Here is a 13,948-nt window from a genome sequence, read left to right on the forward strand (position 1 = left end):
CAGGGGGTTGGCTTCTTTTTGACCAGGATAGATGAAAGCATATCTATAATCTGGGCTGCTGCTGCTAAATCGCTTCAGTCGTGTCCGACTCTGTGCGACCCCATAGACGGCAGCCCACCAGGCTCCCCCGTCCCCTATTTACCAGAATATACAGCGATCTTTAGTCGAGAGAATAGAAACTTTCCAAGTGCTCATCTGCAATTGCCTAGGTCTGTTAGCGTGAAAAACTATAACGCAACAAGAAAAAATAGTCCATAACCTATAAGAATGAACTTCACAGACCTACTGACCAAAGGAAGGGCGCAAAAGAGAATGTATTCTATGACGCCAATTGTTTACATTACATTGTAGGCAAGACGCTTGTGCTTTGTTAGGAGTCAGAATAGTGGTTCCCTGGGAGTAGGCGGAGTGGGTAGTTACTAGAAAGTTCTGGGAATATTGTTGATACGCCCGCTGGTTACACAGAGGTGGTCAATTTGTGTAGAATCATCAAGAAAACATTTTCATGTTGGGAAGTGGGGTTATTTATTGAAGAAACTGGGGAGTGCCAGTTGTGGGGACTGGCTAAGCAAGTTGTAAATCCATAGGGCAGGCACTCAGGTAAGACTGGCAATCAGAAAGGGCAGGCAGGAAACAATAGAAAAATTATCAATGAAACCAAAATTTGGCTCTTTGAAAAGTTCAATAAAATTGACAAATGTTTAGCTAGATTTACAAAGAAAAACATAAAGAAGATATTTAAATTACTGAAATTAGAAATGTAAGTGGGGATATTACTACAGATTTTGCACAAATAAAAATATTACAAGGCAACACTATGAAAAATTGTATGACTGCATATTGGATAACCTAAATGAAATAGACAAATTCCCAGAAACACACAATTTACCAAAACTGAAACATGAAGAAACAGATATTTTGACAGACCTATGATTGTTAAGTATATTGAAGCAGTAATCAAAAAAATTACAACAAAGAAAAGTCCACCCTAGACATTTTCACTGGTGGATTCTACCAAACATTTAAAGAAGAATTAACACAATTCCTCTCAAACTCTTCCAAAAAATTGAAAAAAGGGAACATAACTCATTCTATGAAGACTGCATTCCCTTAATATCAAAGCCATTAGAAGAAAAGAAAACTGCAGATTAATATCCCTGATGAACATAGATGCAAAAATCCTCAACAAAATGTTAGCAAACTGAATACAACAACATATTATACACCATAACCAAATAAGATACTTTCCTGGAATGTAAGTGAGGTTTAACATATTAACAGAATGAAGAAAAAAAGAACAGGATCATCTCAATAGATGCAGAAAAAGCATTTGACAATATTCTTTCATGATAAAAAAAATCAATAAACTAGGAATAGCAGGAAACTATTTTATCTTCATGATAAAAGTCATTTATCAAAAAGTCACAGCATCTTCAATGGTGAAAAAGTGTAAGCTTTTTCTCTAATACCTGGAACAAGACATAGATGTTCACTTTTACTACATCTACTCAGCATAGTAATATCAATTCTAGCCAGGATAAGTAGTCAAGAGAAAGATATAATGTCATACATAGAAAGTGCTGAGGATTATACACACACACACACACACACACACACACATTAGAGCTAATAAAAGAATTCAGCAAAATTGAAAGATACAAAATTCAACAAACAAAAATCAGTTGCATGCTTATTCACTTACAATGAACAATCCAAAACAAATTATGAAATAGTTCCTTTTACAATTACATGAACAAGAATGAAACGTTTAGGAATGAACTTAAGGTGGAGGAAGCGGTTTACACTGAAAACCAGAAAACTTTAGAAAGAGGGGGAAAAAAGGGATTAAAGAAGGTATCAGTGAATGAAAATATATCTGTATTCATGAACTGTAAGACTAATATGGTTATAATGTCAATAAAGCCCAAAGTGATCTGCAGTTTCAATACAATCCCTATCAAAATCCCAATTTTTTTGAGATTAAAAAAAAATCCATCCTAAAATTAACATTGACTCTTGTGCAACCCCCAAATAGCCAAAAAGATCTTGAAAAAGGAGAATAAATTTGGAGCCCTCTCACTTCTTAATCTCACAGCTTACTTTAAAGCTACAGTAACCAAATTCATGTGGTCCTGACATATACCCAGAAATATAGACCAATGAAATAGAATAGAGACCCCACAAGTAAATTCTTGCATATATGATCAGTTGGCTTTTGACAAGAGTGCCAAGACTATTCAATGGAGAAATTACAGTCTTTTCAACTAATGGTGCTAGGAAAACTGTTTATCTACTGAAAGAATTAAAGGTGAATTTCATTAAAATTTTAAAACTTGCTCTGTGAAAGACATTTTAACAGAAATGAAGACAAGACAGAGAAAAAGATTTGCAAATGACACATCTGAAAAACGACTGTTACTCAAAATGTTACCTTAATACTCAACCAGAAAACAACCCATTAATTTTCTAACTCCTGCTTCTTTGCTTGTCTTTAAAATATCGTCACCAGCAGCCTTTGAAGGCTGAAGGTCTGAGGCCACGGAATTTGCTTTTATGGGTTTTACCTTATGAAGCCAAGAGAAAGGCCTCGCTGGGATTCGAACCCAGGATCTCCTGTTTACTAGACAGGCGCTTTAACCAACTAAGCCACGAAGCCCCGGTGCTGAAAAAATGTCACAATGTGTTGTTTTTCATTTCAGCGGTTTGGTCGAGCTTTAACTACGAAGTACATTTGGACAGGAATCTCTTCTAGGAATGGAAACTTGATCTGACCAGAGATTCAAAATCAGAATTGAACAGCCAAAGGACTTGAGGGGGCCATTTCTTTTTCATGAATTTATCAAAAAGAAAGATCTGGTTGTGGACCGAGGCAGCTCGAACAGTCCAAGTAAAGACTGAAAAGAAAGTTTGTCTCTCAGCATTTGCGACCTCACGGACTGGAATTCTCCAGGCCAAAATCCTGGAGTGGATAGCCGTTCCTTCTCCAGGGGATCTTTCCAACCCAGATATCGAACCAATGTCTCTCACATTACAGACGGATTCTTTACCAGCTGAGCCACAAGTAAAAATTGGATTGCCCCAGAAACTTGAACAGTTGTCCTTGGACCCCCTTTGCTTATCTGGTACAACTGACACGACCCTTTCATTGTGGGGTTTCTCTTGGTTACCTGAGAGACATTCACACATTAGGTGTTCGATATTAATTCATTCTATTCCAACTTGTGCTTCGGGATTTCCTTTCAGCTCTGTCTCCTCCAGATAAACAAATTTCCTATTTGGGAGCTTCTTTCATGGATTCTTAAATTCTCCCATGACAATTTTCAGCACTCCTACATGACTGTTGCCATTTAAGACAGTTGATATTAGGATTACCTGGGAGTCCTTGGTAAAATTAAGATTATTGGAATCTACCCTGTTTATTAAAGGATCATTGCAAGAGGGGTTCTGGAATCTGCATTTATAATAAGTCTTCCGGGGGATACTTTTGAGTGCAAAGATTGGAGTCCCCATTGTGAGAAGTGCTGTCTTTTCTGGAAGCACTTGAAGTTCTAGTCTTCCGGTCTGTAGCCAGCAGTACCTGAACTGAGAACTTCCAGATGTACAAGCTGGGTTTCAAAGAGGCAGAGGAACCAGAGATCAAATTGCCAACATTTATTGGATCATAGCATTCCCCCCAAAAATATCTACTTCTGCTTCATTGACTATGCAAACGCCTTTGACTGTGTGGATCACAAATAACTGAGGAAAATTCTTAAAGAGATGGGAGTACCAGACCACCTGGAGAGAAAAGTACCAAAACTGGCTTGAAACTCAACATTAAGAAAACTATGATCATGGCATCTGGTCCCATCACTTCAGGATAAATATAAGGGAAATAGTGGAAGCAGTGACAGATTTTATTTTCTTGGGCTGTAAAATCACTGTGGACAGTGACTGCAGCCACGAAATTAAAGGATGCTTGCTCCTCGGAAGGAAAGTTATAACAAATATAGCATATTAAAGAGCAGAGACACTACTTTGCCGACAAAGGTCCGTACAGTCAAAGCTTTGGTTTCTCCAGTAGTCGTGTATGGATGTGAGAATTGTACAGTAAAGAAAACTGAGAGCCAAAGAATTAATGTTTTCAAACTGCGGTGCTGGAGAAGACCCTTGAGAGCCCCTCGGACAGCAAGAAGATCAAACCAGTCAATCCTAAAGGAAATCAAGCCTGAATATTCATTGGAAGGACTAACGCTGAAGCTGAAGCTCTAATACCTTGGCCTCCTGATGCGAAAAGCTGACTCGTTGGAAAAACCCTGATGCTGCGAAAGATTAAGGGCAGAAGAGTAAGGGGGCAGCAAAAGATGAGTTGGTTATGTAGCATTAGTGGACAAGAATTTGAGCAGACTCCGGAAGATAGAGAAGGACAAGGAAGCATGGCGGGAGTGGCAAAGATTCGGACACGACTTAGGGACTGAGCAACAACCACAGCCTATACCTAGTCCAGTGTGTTTCTTTTATGGACATATTGGGCTGTCAGTGAAAGCATTTTGCCATTAAAATCAAAGTCACGAAATTGAACTGCCTCTGGGTCCACTAGTGATTCCCAAAGTGAGCTCGTTTTAATATAGTGTCTTTTGGGCCCCAGTCTTTTGTCGTACGGTGGGGGGTTGAATTCAGCAGGCAAACCGCTAATCTCTTAAGGAAACATTTGGACAGTGCCTTCGGTAGAGGTACCTGAGAAGCTTTGTACTTGGCGTTAGTGCGGTAATTTCTGCTACTCTAGGGCCTCCTCCTCCCACTTGTTTATTCCTTTCGGACTGAAGATACTAATGGGGGTGTAGCTCAGTGGTAGAGCGCGTGCTTAGCATGCACGAGGCCCCGGGTTCAATCCCCGGCACCTCCACTTGGGAATTTTCGATCTCCACCACGAGAACCTACAATGGCTAGTAATGAGTAGTAGACCGTTAGCGAGCTTATGAGTGTTGTAATTCTCTCGTAGTCCTTTTTTCTTTTACTTGGGCTTCCCTGGTGGGTCAGGTGTAATGAATGCGAATTCTCCAATTCAGGAGACCCCGCTTCGATCCCTGGGACGGAAAGATTCCCTGGCGAAGGAAATAGCAACCCTGTATTCCTGTATTCTTGCCTGGAAATCCCATGGACAGGAAAGCCTGGAGGGATACAGTACATGGGGTCGTAAAAGAGTCGGACACGACCTAGCAACTAACAACAACAACAACAACCTTGAGGAAAGACAAGAATTTCTCTGGATTTGAGGTGATCTAGTGAGAGCGGACAGGAAATAGCAGTTTCAGAAAGCACAAAGAGCTTGCTGTGTTTTCTCAGTCCTAATCTTCCTCATATTTTGATGCAATTCCACAAAGCCAGAAATAATTCAGTGTTTTCTTAAATGCACAGGACAATACATTGGTTCTAATTTTAAAAAATGATTGCAGAAGTTTGGTAGTCAGCAACCGGGATGGCCGAGTGGTTAAGGCGTTGGACTTAAGATCCAATGGGCTAGTGCCCGCGTGGGTTCGAACCCCACTCTCGGTAAATGAAATTTTGTTCTCCTAAATCTTTCCTGGACTGGCCTTTAGAAACAAACTTGATAGATTACATATCTGTTTTTCTGTCCTTTTGTGAAAACACTACTTGTCTTCAAACCGAAAGAAATTGCTTCAGTAGGTAGTATTAAGTATGTGGATTATTTCCCTGCACACTTCTATTAGATTGCCAATTTAGGAAAACCGACCAAATCAACAATCTGCCTAAAGAGATTTAAATACTTCAGCTCTGAGTTGCAAGAGAAATGGAAACTTGCACCCCGCTCCCCCCGCATTTGCTCTTCAGGCAATAGTAAAAAAAAAAAAAAAAAGAAAGTTTTTTGTAGCCTCCGGGGAAGAGAGGGGAGGGATTCTCACTGTTTCCAAAGCGTCCTACTCAGAAAGCTCAACTCTGCCTGGGCTGTCCCTCCCAGCTCACTCTGGAAAGCGTAGTTGATTCCTCACAAGCAGAATACAGGTGTTTTGTTCTATTTTGTTTTTCCAGTTTGAAATGTAAAATATGGTCTCCTAGTGTAGTTTTTATTTACACTTCTCCTGTGGTGGTGTTATTAAACATCTTCTATGTTTAAGAGCCATGTGTACTTCCTTTTCTGTGAACTGTTTTTTAATATCCTGTACTCATTTTTCTTCATGATTGCTGGGTCTTTCTCTTTTCATTTGTAGAAAGTTCTTTAAATGAGTCGATTAAGTCATGTTTTGATATGTAACAAGCAGTTCATTTGCACTTTTTGGCAATTTTGGACATTGCAGACTTTGGACTATGAGGGTGAGGTTATCAGTCTTTTCTTTTGGTTTTATGTCTAACTTGGATATGCCTTTCCCCTATGCAAGCTCAACAAGAGTAACAAAATAACTCATTTTTTCTAGAATGTCCCTTACTTCTTTTTAAACTTAGATCTCTGATATATTTTATTTTTTTGTCTTAATATGTGAGGTATCAGTCCAACTCTATTTCATTTCCAGAGGATTACCAATGACCCCAGCACCATTATTGAATACCCATATTATCTCCAATGATTGAAATTACAGTATATTAAATTCTCTTCTCTTTAAAATCCAGAGGACCAGAAGTCTGGCATCTTCAAGATGATTTGAAAGAGCATGGACTTTAAAACTCAACAATCATATACTCTAATTCTGGCTTTCCCACCAATTCTCTGAGCCTCAAGTTCTTCATGTGTTAAATGGGGATAATAATCCCTACTTCATGGAAGACAGTTGAAGAATGAAAAGATAATATATTAAGGGCTGGCAAATTAAGAAGGGCTCTTTGCCACTCTAAATACCCATATTATCTTTGCCACCCTGCAGGTTAGTTTCCTTCCTCCTTAAAAGAAACTCACACTCTTCCTTTATAGCCGTCTTTAAAAGAAAAACATAAATCAGATAAAAATTGTCCTGATAGTTAAATTGCTTATGTTTTGAGATCAAACACTTAGATTCTGCATTTCATAGTTCTCTAACCCCAATGGAGTTAGACATCTCAGTGGGTCATTTTCATGAGCTTCCTCGGGTTTCAAGTTAGAGTCATTAGCATTGTGTTTGCTCCTGGTCGTCTGGGGAAGAGGAAGGAAGTTGCTCCTGAGAACTCATCTGAATAAGCTGGTTTGAGAAACACCAAGTTTCCATGGAGAGGCAAGACTCGTCCTTAATGAAAGTGGATATTCTTGTTTCTTTCCCTCGGATGGGGTAGAGAAAGAGTGAGTGAAAAGTTTGTTTTTTCTGAAATGAGATTCCAGGGAACAAAGATTTTACTTATATTGAAACTTTCTGAAAAGAAAACACAGCAATCTCCTAGTGGTTGGTTTGCAAAGTAGTTTAGGTTATAATGCTGATGACACCAATGTCCAAGTTCCATCCCTACAGAAGTTAAATTATATACTTTCCTTCACAAGAGACTCAAATGAGATCTGAAATCACCATGCCATTCCCATCTCTGCCACAGAGAAGGTCTGAACCTGTTGTATCTGAGTTGATTAAATTCCTCCAGTCAGTGGGGGCTGATGGCAATTTCTACTCAAATCCAACCTCTGTTGTTGTTTCTTGAGGTAGGCAGAATTCAGCGGTAACACAGATGCCCTCCCTCTGATGTACAAGTCCTGCACAACCCCTCATACTGTGAATATGATTAGGGTATGCTACATAGCACCATTGACTTTAAAAAAGGAAGATAATCAGGAGTGAGCCTGACCTACTTAGGTGAGCCCTCAAAAGGGACTGGACTCTTTCTGAAGTCAGAGATTGTAAGTGTGAGAGGAATTGAGGGATTCGAAGTGAGAGTTTCTGTTGCTGGCTTTGAAGATGGAGGGGGCCAACAGAATGAAGGTAGCCAGCGGGAGCTGAGAACCCCCAGCCAACAGCAAGAATGCAGGGATGCTACCATCACCGTAAGAGCTTAGAATGCAGCCCCATGTATGATTTCAGCCTCGTTAAATCCTAGGTAGCAGAGAACTCAGCTACCTAGTGCTCACACTTCTTACTTACAGAAATCTGAGTAGATACTTGGGCATTGTTATAATCTGCTAAACTATAACTTGTTATGCGGCAACAGAAAACTAATAGATTTCTATTTGTTTATTTTTTTAAAGTACATAATGTAAAATGTGAAGCTGGAAATGTTATAACAGAAAATTGAATTGTGTCAGGTGCCTCTGGGGGCCACTCTCCACCTGTGTTCTTTCTGTCCCTTTCTTGGGGTCCTGCTACTGCCTCTTTGAGTGACCCTCACGTTTCATCTCTCTAGATACCTGGAAACTGATATTGGTATTTTAGATTAATATAAGCATATGTTCCCTGTTATATATGTTATGTATTATAGGTATTAATTTCACATCTAACACATAAAGTAAAAATAGCTACCAACTGATTCCTTAAACTACTTGTAGCATGCATTTTGACATAAAGTATGCAGCACTGGTGGTGGAGGGGGGCTAAGTTCCCACCCTCCCAGGCTTCTGGATAGAGGAAGAGACCTGCCAATGGTAATTTTAAGAAGTATCAATTAGTATCCTTTAGTTTTAAAACTAGAGTATGTATATCCCTGGGAATAAATGGACATAAGGAATCATTTTCCTGACCTTGGACATGTATGTGGATTCATTTAGGACTGACCTGCCTGAAAACTCTGTGTTTTCCCACCTTCTTTTGTCACAACTCTTCTCCCACTAAGAAAAAGGAGATAACTTTCAACCATCCGATAGCATACTCATCTTATTTCCCCAAGACACAAAGCCTACTCAAAGCATCTGACAAAATGACTCTAAGTAATGCTACCAGTAAGAAAGGGAATGTCTTTAAAGACTGACTAACAAAATTCTTTTGCAGACTCAGATAGTTTCTTGAGGTGAAGGAATTCAAGCTGAGCTATTTCAAATCCTAAAAGAGGATGCTGGGAAAGTGCTCCACTCAATATGCCAGCAAATGTGGAAAACTCAACAATGGCCACAGGACTGGAAAAGGTCAGTTTTCACTCCAGTCCCAAAGAAAGGCAACGCCAAAGAATGTTCGAACTACCACACAATTGCACTCATCTCACACGCTAGCAAAGTAATGTTCAAAATTCTCCAAGCCAGGCATTAATAGTACCTGAACTGAGAACTTTCAGATGTTCAAGCTGGATTTAGAAAACGCAGAGGAATTAGAGATAAAATAGCCAACATCCACTGGATCATAGAAAAAGTAAGAGAATTCCAGAAAAACATCAACTTCTGCTTCACTGATCACACCAAAGTCCTTGGCTGTGTGGATCACAACAAACTGTGGAAAATTCTTAAAGAGATGGGAGTGCCAGACCACCTGACCTGCCTCCTGAGAAATCTGTATGCAGCTCAAGAAGCAACACTTAGAACCGGACATGTAACAACAGACTGGTTCCAAATTGGGAAAGGAGTACGTCAAGGCTATATACTATCACCCTACTTATTTAACTTACATGTAGAAAGTACATACATCATGTGAAATGCTGGGCTGGATAAAGCACAAGCTGGAATCAAGATTGCCGGGAGAAATATCAATAACCTCAGACATGCAGATGACACTACCCTTACAGCAGAAAATGAAGAGGAATTAAAGAGCCTCTTGAAAGTGAAAGAGAAGAGTGAAACGGTTGGCTTAAAACTCAACATTCAAAAAACAAACATCATGGCATCCGGTCCCACCACTTCAATGCAAATAGATGGGGAGACAATGGAAACAGTGAGACTTTCTTTTCTTGGGCTCCAAAATCACTGCAGATGGTGGCTGCAGCCATGAAATTAAAAGACACTTGCTCCTTGGAAGAAAAGCTATGACCAAGCTAGACAGCATATTAAAAAGCAGAGACATTACTTTGCCAACAAAGGTCCATCTAGTCAAAGCAATGGTTTTCCCAATATTCATGTATGGATGTGAGAGTTGGACTATAAAGAAAGCTGAGCACAGAAGAATTAATGCTTTTGAACTGTGGTGTTGCAGAAGACTCTTGAGAGTCCCTTGGACTGCAAAGAGATCCAACCAGTCAATCCTAAAGGAAATCAGCCCTTAATATTCATTGGAAAGACTGATGCTGAAGCTGAAACTCCAACACTTTGGCCACCTGATGCTAAGAACTGACTCATTGGAAAAGACCCTGATATTAGGAAAGATTGAAGGCAGGAGGAGAAGGGGACAATAGAGGATGAGATGGTTGGATGGCATCACCAACTCGATGGACATGAGTTTGAGCAAGCTCTGGGAGTTGGTGATGGACAGGAAAGCCTGGCCTGCTCCAGTCCATGGGGTTGCAAAGAGTCATGACTGAAAGACTGAACTGAACTGAACTGTGCCTTCAAACATGAAAGAAGGTCCAACCCAGTTGTCAACAATAGACTAACAGAAAACTTTAATGATAATGTGGTTTTAGCATGTGATATAGGGGTTAGAAAAATTAGAATTGCATTCATATTTCAAAACTCCTTTAATTCCTAACTACTTAATTAGCTCATATCTCTAATAATTAAATAGACATAAAACTGATGTTGAACCTTGCAACGTCAGTCTTGCAACAGGACTACTCATCCATGGATACACAAATTAATTAGAAAATATTAGTCCCATCCATGTCATTAAGAGATGAGTTTGCAATTCAATTTTATTTTATGTTTATAACTTATCAATATATTAATACACTCACAGTGATTTGCTGTAACAAAAACTGCAATAACAATGCAGGAAACAAATTGTTAACTCAAAGCTATATAGTCATACAGAGAAGAAGTACAACAGAATAGATTAAAAAACAACCATGTTACAATACAATGTATTTTTGTGGAGTGGGGGAATGAAAATATAAGTCCAAATACAATAGAGAGGATATAAAATGTCAAATGTTAAAGAAAAAAATTTTTTTTAAATAGATTAACCAAACCAAATCCATTAACCAAATATTCACTACGGTATTTAGATTCATTTAGAAGAGTGATATTTTTAAAATGCCACAAATTACAATGTACTGGAAATCACATTCTTTACAACTGTTTGAACTTATGATTTGAAATTTTTAGATGCTAATCTAAAAATGTACAAGGGGTACATAATTTTTCAAAGGGGTATGCTTTCAAATTTTGAAGGCTACTACTCTAGAGCAGGAATTCTTAACATGTGATGTCACACAGTGGCTATAAACAAAGACTTAGGAGTTAGTCTTACTAGTTGTGTGACATTGGGCAAGTGACTTAAATTCAGCTCAGTCTACTTACCTGTAAAATGGGGACAGTAAAAATACCCTATCTATAAAGTTGTCAAACTTCAGTAGACACTAGAATCACCTGGAGGGTTTGTTAAAACACAGACTGTGGGCCCTGTTCCCAGAGATTCTACCTGAGGAGGTCTGGGGTCAGGCCCCCAAACCTGCATTTCTAACAAATTTCCAGGTGACACTAATGCTGCTTGCTCCTTTCATCTATCTCATAAAGTCATTTACTGTGTGGATTAAAAATGTTAGTACATAAAGCAATTATCCTTCAATTAAAAAATAAATTAATTTTAAAAATATATATGTCCTTTAAAAAAAAGTTAGTACATAAAAATTCTTAGAAGTCCACTGGCCCAAACCAGGTACTAACACACATTAGCCATATCATCAGTTAGAATTTGATTCACTGCAAAAGATAATTTTACTGCAGTGGGTTAAACAGAAAAGAGTTAGCACATGTCATTTAACAAGAGGTCCTGAGATCAACCATCCAGGGCTGGCACCACTGGTCAAGAGTGCCATGAAGTTCCCAGGCTCCTTCTGTCTTCTTTGCTCAATTGTCTTTGCTCAGTGGCTTTCATTACCATAGACTGAGAATAGCTGCTGTTCCTCCAGGAGTCTTGTCTGAATTCCAGATAGGAAGAGAGAAGAGAAAAGGAGCAGAGGGTAGAGTTGATGGAGCATGCCAGCCAAGTCACAGACCCTCCCTTTCATAATTTATTTTTTAGAGAAGTCACTTGCTTTTAAAAAATGTTTCCAGAAGTTCTCCACATGTGAATGGAGCTAATAAAATTAATCAACATTCAGTAAAACAGACTCAACAGTACTAGCCACACTTCAAGTATTCAACAGACACAGGTAGCCAGTGACTACCATGGTGGACAACACAGATGTGGGACATTTCCACCATTATGCAAAGTTCTAGTGGATGACATTAGACTACAAGATGCACCTCTAAGTCTCCTACAAGATCTATGAAGCTCTTTCTCTCCAGACTTACCTCCTGTTGCTATACACTTTAGCAAAGGTCAGCAGGCTATTTCTCAGACCTGCATTTGTTTACAGTTCTGCTGCCTGGGATTGTACTCTCTCTCCACCTCGTCCATCTAGAAAACAAGAATCCTTCTTTATACACACATATTCAAAAAGCCAGAAGAACTGAACATGATGGAAGATGTATTTCTGAGCATACCTTCTCTTTTATCTATCACTACTACAAAAAATAGCAGATCCAAGAGATTATTCAATCTTTCAAAAAATCACACACAAAAAACTTGATTGAAAAATGGGAAAGGAACTTGAACAAACATTTTTCCAAAAAAAGATATACTAATGGCAATAAGCACAGGAAAAGATTCGTGATGACACTAATCATTAGGCATATGCAAATCAAACCCACAGCGGTACCACCTCACATCTATATTGGCTACTATCAAAAAACTCAGAAAATATCAAGTGTTGGCAAGAAGAAGGAGAAACTGGAATTCTTGCATATTGTTGGTGGAACTGTAAAATGGGGCAATCGCTATGGAAAACAGTATGGAAGTTTCTCAAAAAATTAAAAGTACAATTACATGATCCAGCCATTCCACTTCTGGGTATACACTCACAAAGAACTTAAAGCAGGGTGTTGCGGAAATATTTATCCACTCATATGCAATACCAGCATTATTCACAACTGCCAAAAGGTGAATGCAATCCAAGTGCCCATCAGTGAATAAATGGATATACAAAACGTGGCATAGGCATGCAATGGAAGCATATTCAGCCTTGAAAAGAAATTCTGACACATGCCACAACCTGGCTGAAACTTGCGGGCTAATATATCTTCAACCATATCTTCAACCATCTCTGATTTTTAAACTACAAAATGATCTTGGGTTTTTTTTTAATTGAAGAAAAATATGCTTAAACATAGAAAAAAAATCCTGCTGAGTGCCTCAGATTAAGTAGGATAAAATGAGAACTCGCTCTACTCATTCCTTTTATTATCCAAGTGTTGGACTCAGTACCCTTCTGATAAATTTCCTTCTGAGAACCTCTGTACACAAATTAAGTGCCAGTTAGGCCTCACGGCTTCGACTAGACAGTGTTAGAAGAATGGTTTCTGCCCAGAAGAACAAAGAGTCAGATACACTTCTTGGATCGGACAGTAGCCCAGTGGTTATTTCCACCCGCTGCACACTGGCATTACCTGGGAAATTTAAAAGCCAAGCGGTTCTAAGGTGAGAGCAGGCTGGCTGTGTAGATGTACTGCTATTTTCTGATCACTAACCCCTCCCCTACCCCCTAACCACTACACATCTCATATTTATTTAATGTCCAGAATTATCAAACAGTGCGCCTGACACAGTCGCAACATTTCTGTCTTCCGGGTAACGGTTCTCCACTACGTATCATTATCTAGAGCACGTGATCTCTCCAGCACCAGTAGCTCAAGCGCCTGAATCTCTCCCTGCATGTGTCCGCCCCTCACAACCACACCCACAAACCATGACTCGCTACCTACTACCGTCCACAAGGCAGGCCGCTTCCGTATGGACTTTGCTGATGGGGAGCGTCCAGGCCTATGCCATCTGCTCTCGCGCCAGATACGTCTCTGCTTAATCTTCGATTAGGTTCAGCTCCTAAACCCGCGGGGGTTGTGTTGGGGTCCGGGGATAAAGCGCCGAAACTTACTTACCTTCATCCT

The 13,948-nt window shown here is 39.4% G+C and overlaps 1 protein-coding gene and 3 non-coding genes across 4 annotated transcripts in view; 3 read left to right on the forward strand and 1 right to left on the reverse strand.

The window, feature by feature from the left end:
- LOC138069278 (zinc finger protein 184-like) overlaps positions 1-13,948 on the forward strand; it is a 1,142,341-nt gene that overhangs the window by 977,401 nt on the left and 150,992 nt on the right. The window lies entirely within an intron of this gene.
- Positions 2,583-2,656, reverse strand: TRNAT-AGU (transfer RNA threonine (anticodon AGU)). Its single transcript has one exon. It is a non-coding gene; the product is annotated as a tRNA-Thr (tRNA).
- On the forward strand, positions 4,814-4,885 carry TRNAA-AGC (transfer RNA alanine (anticodon AGC)). The gene has a single exon. It is a non-coding gene; the product is annotated as a tRNA-Ala (tRNA).
- TRNAL-UAA (transfer RNA leucine (anticodon UAA)) lies at positions 5,453-5,535 on the forward strand. Its single transcript has one exon. It is a non-coding gene; the product is annotated as a tRNA-Leu (tRNA).

The sequence above is a fragment of the Capricornis sumatraensis genome, chromosome 22, assembly GCF_032405125.1.
Source record: "Capricornis sumatraensis isolate serow.1 chromosome 22, serow.2, whole genome shotgun sequence".
Classification (NCBI taxonomy): Eukaryota; Metazoa; Chordata; class Mammalia; order Artiodactyla; family Bovidae; genus Capricornis; species Capricornis sumatraensis.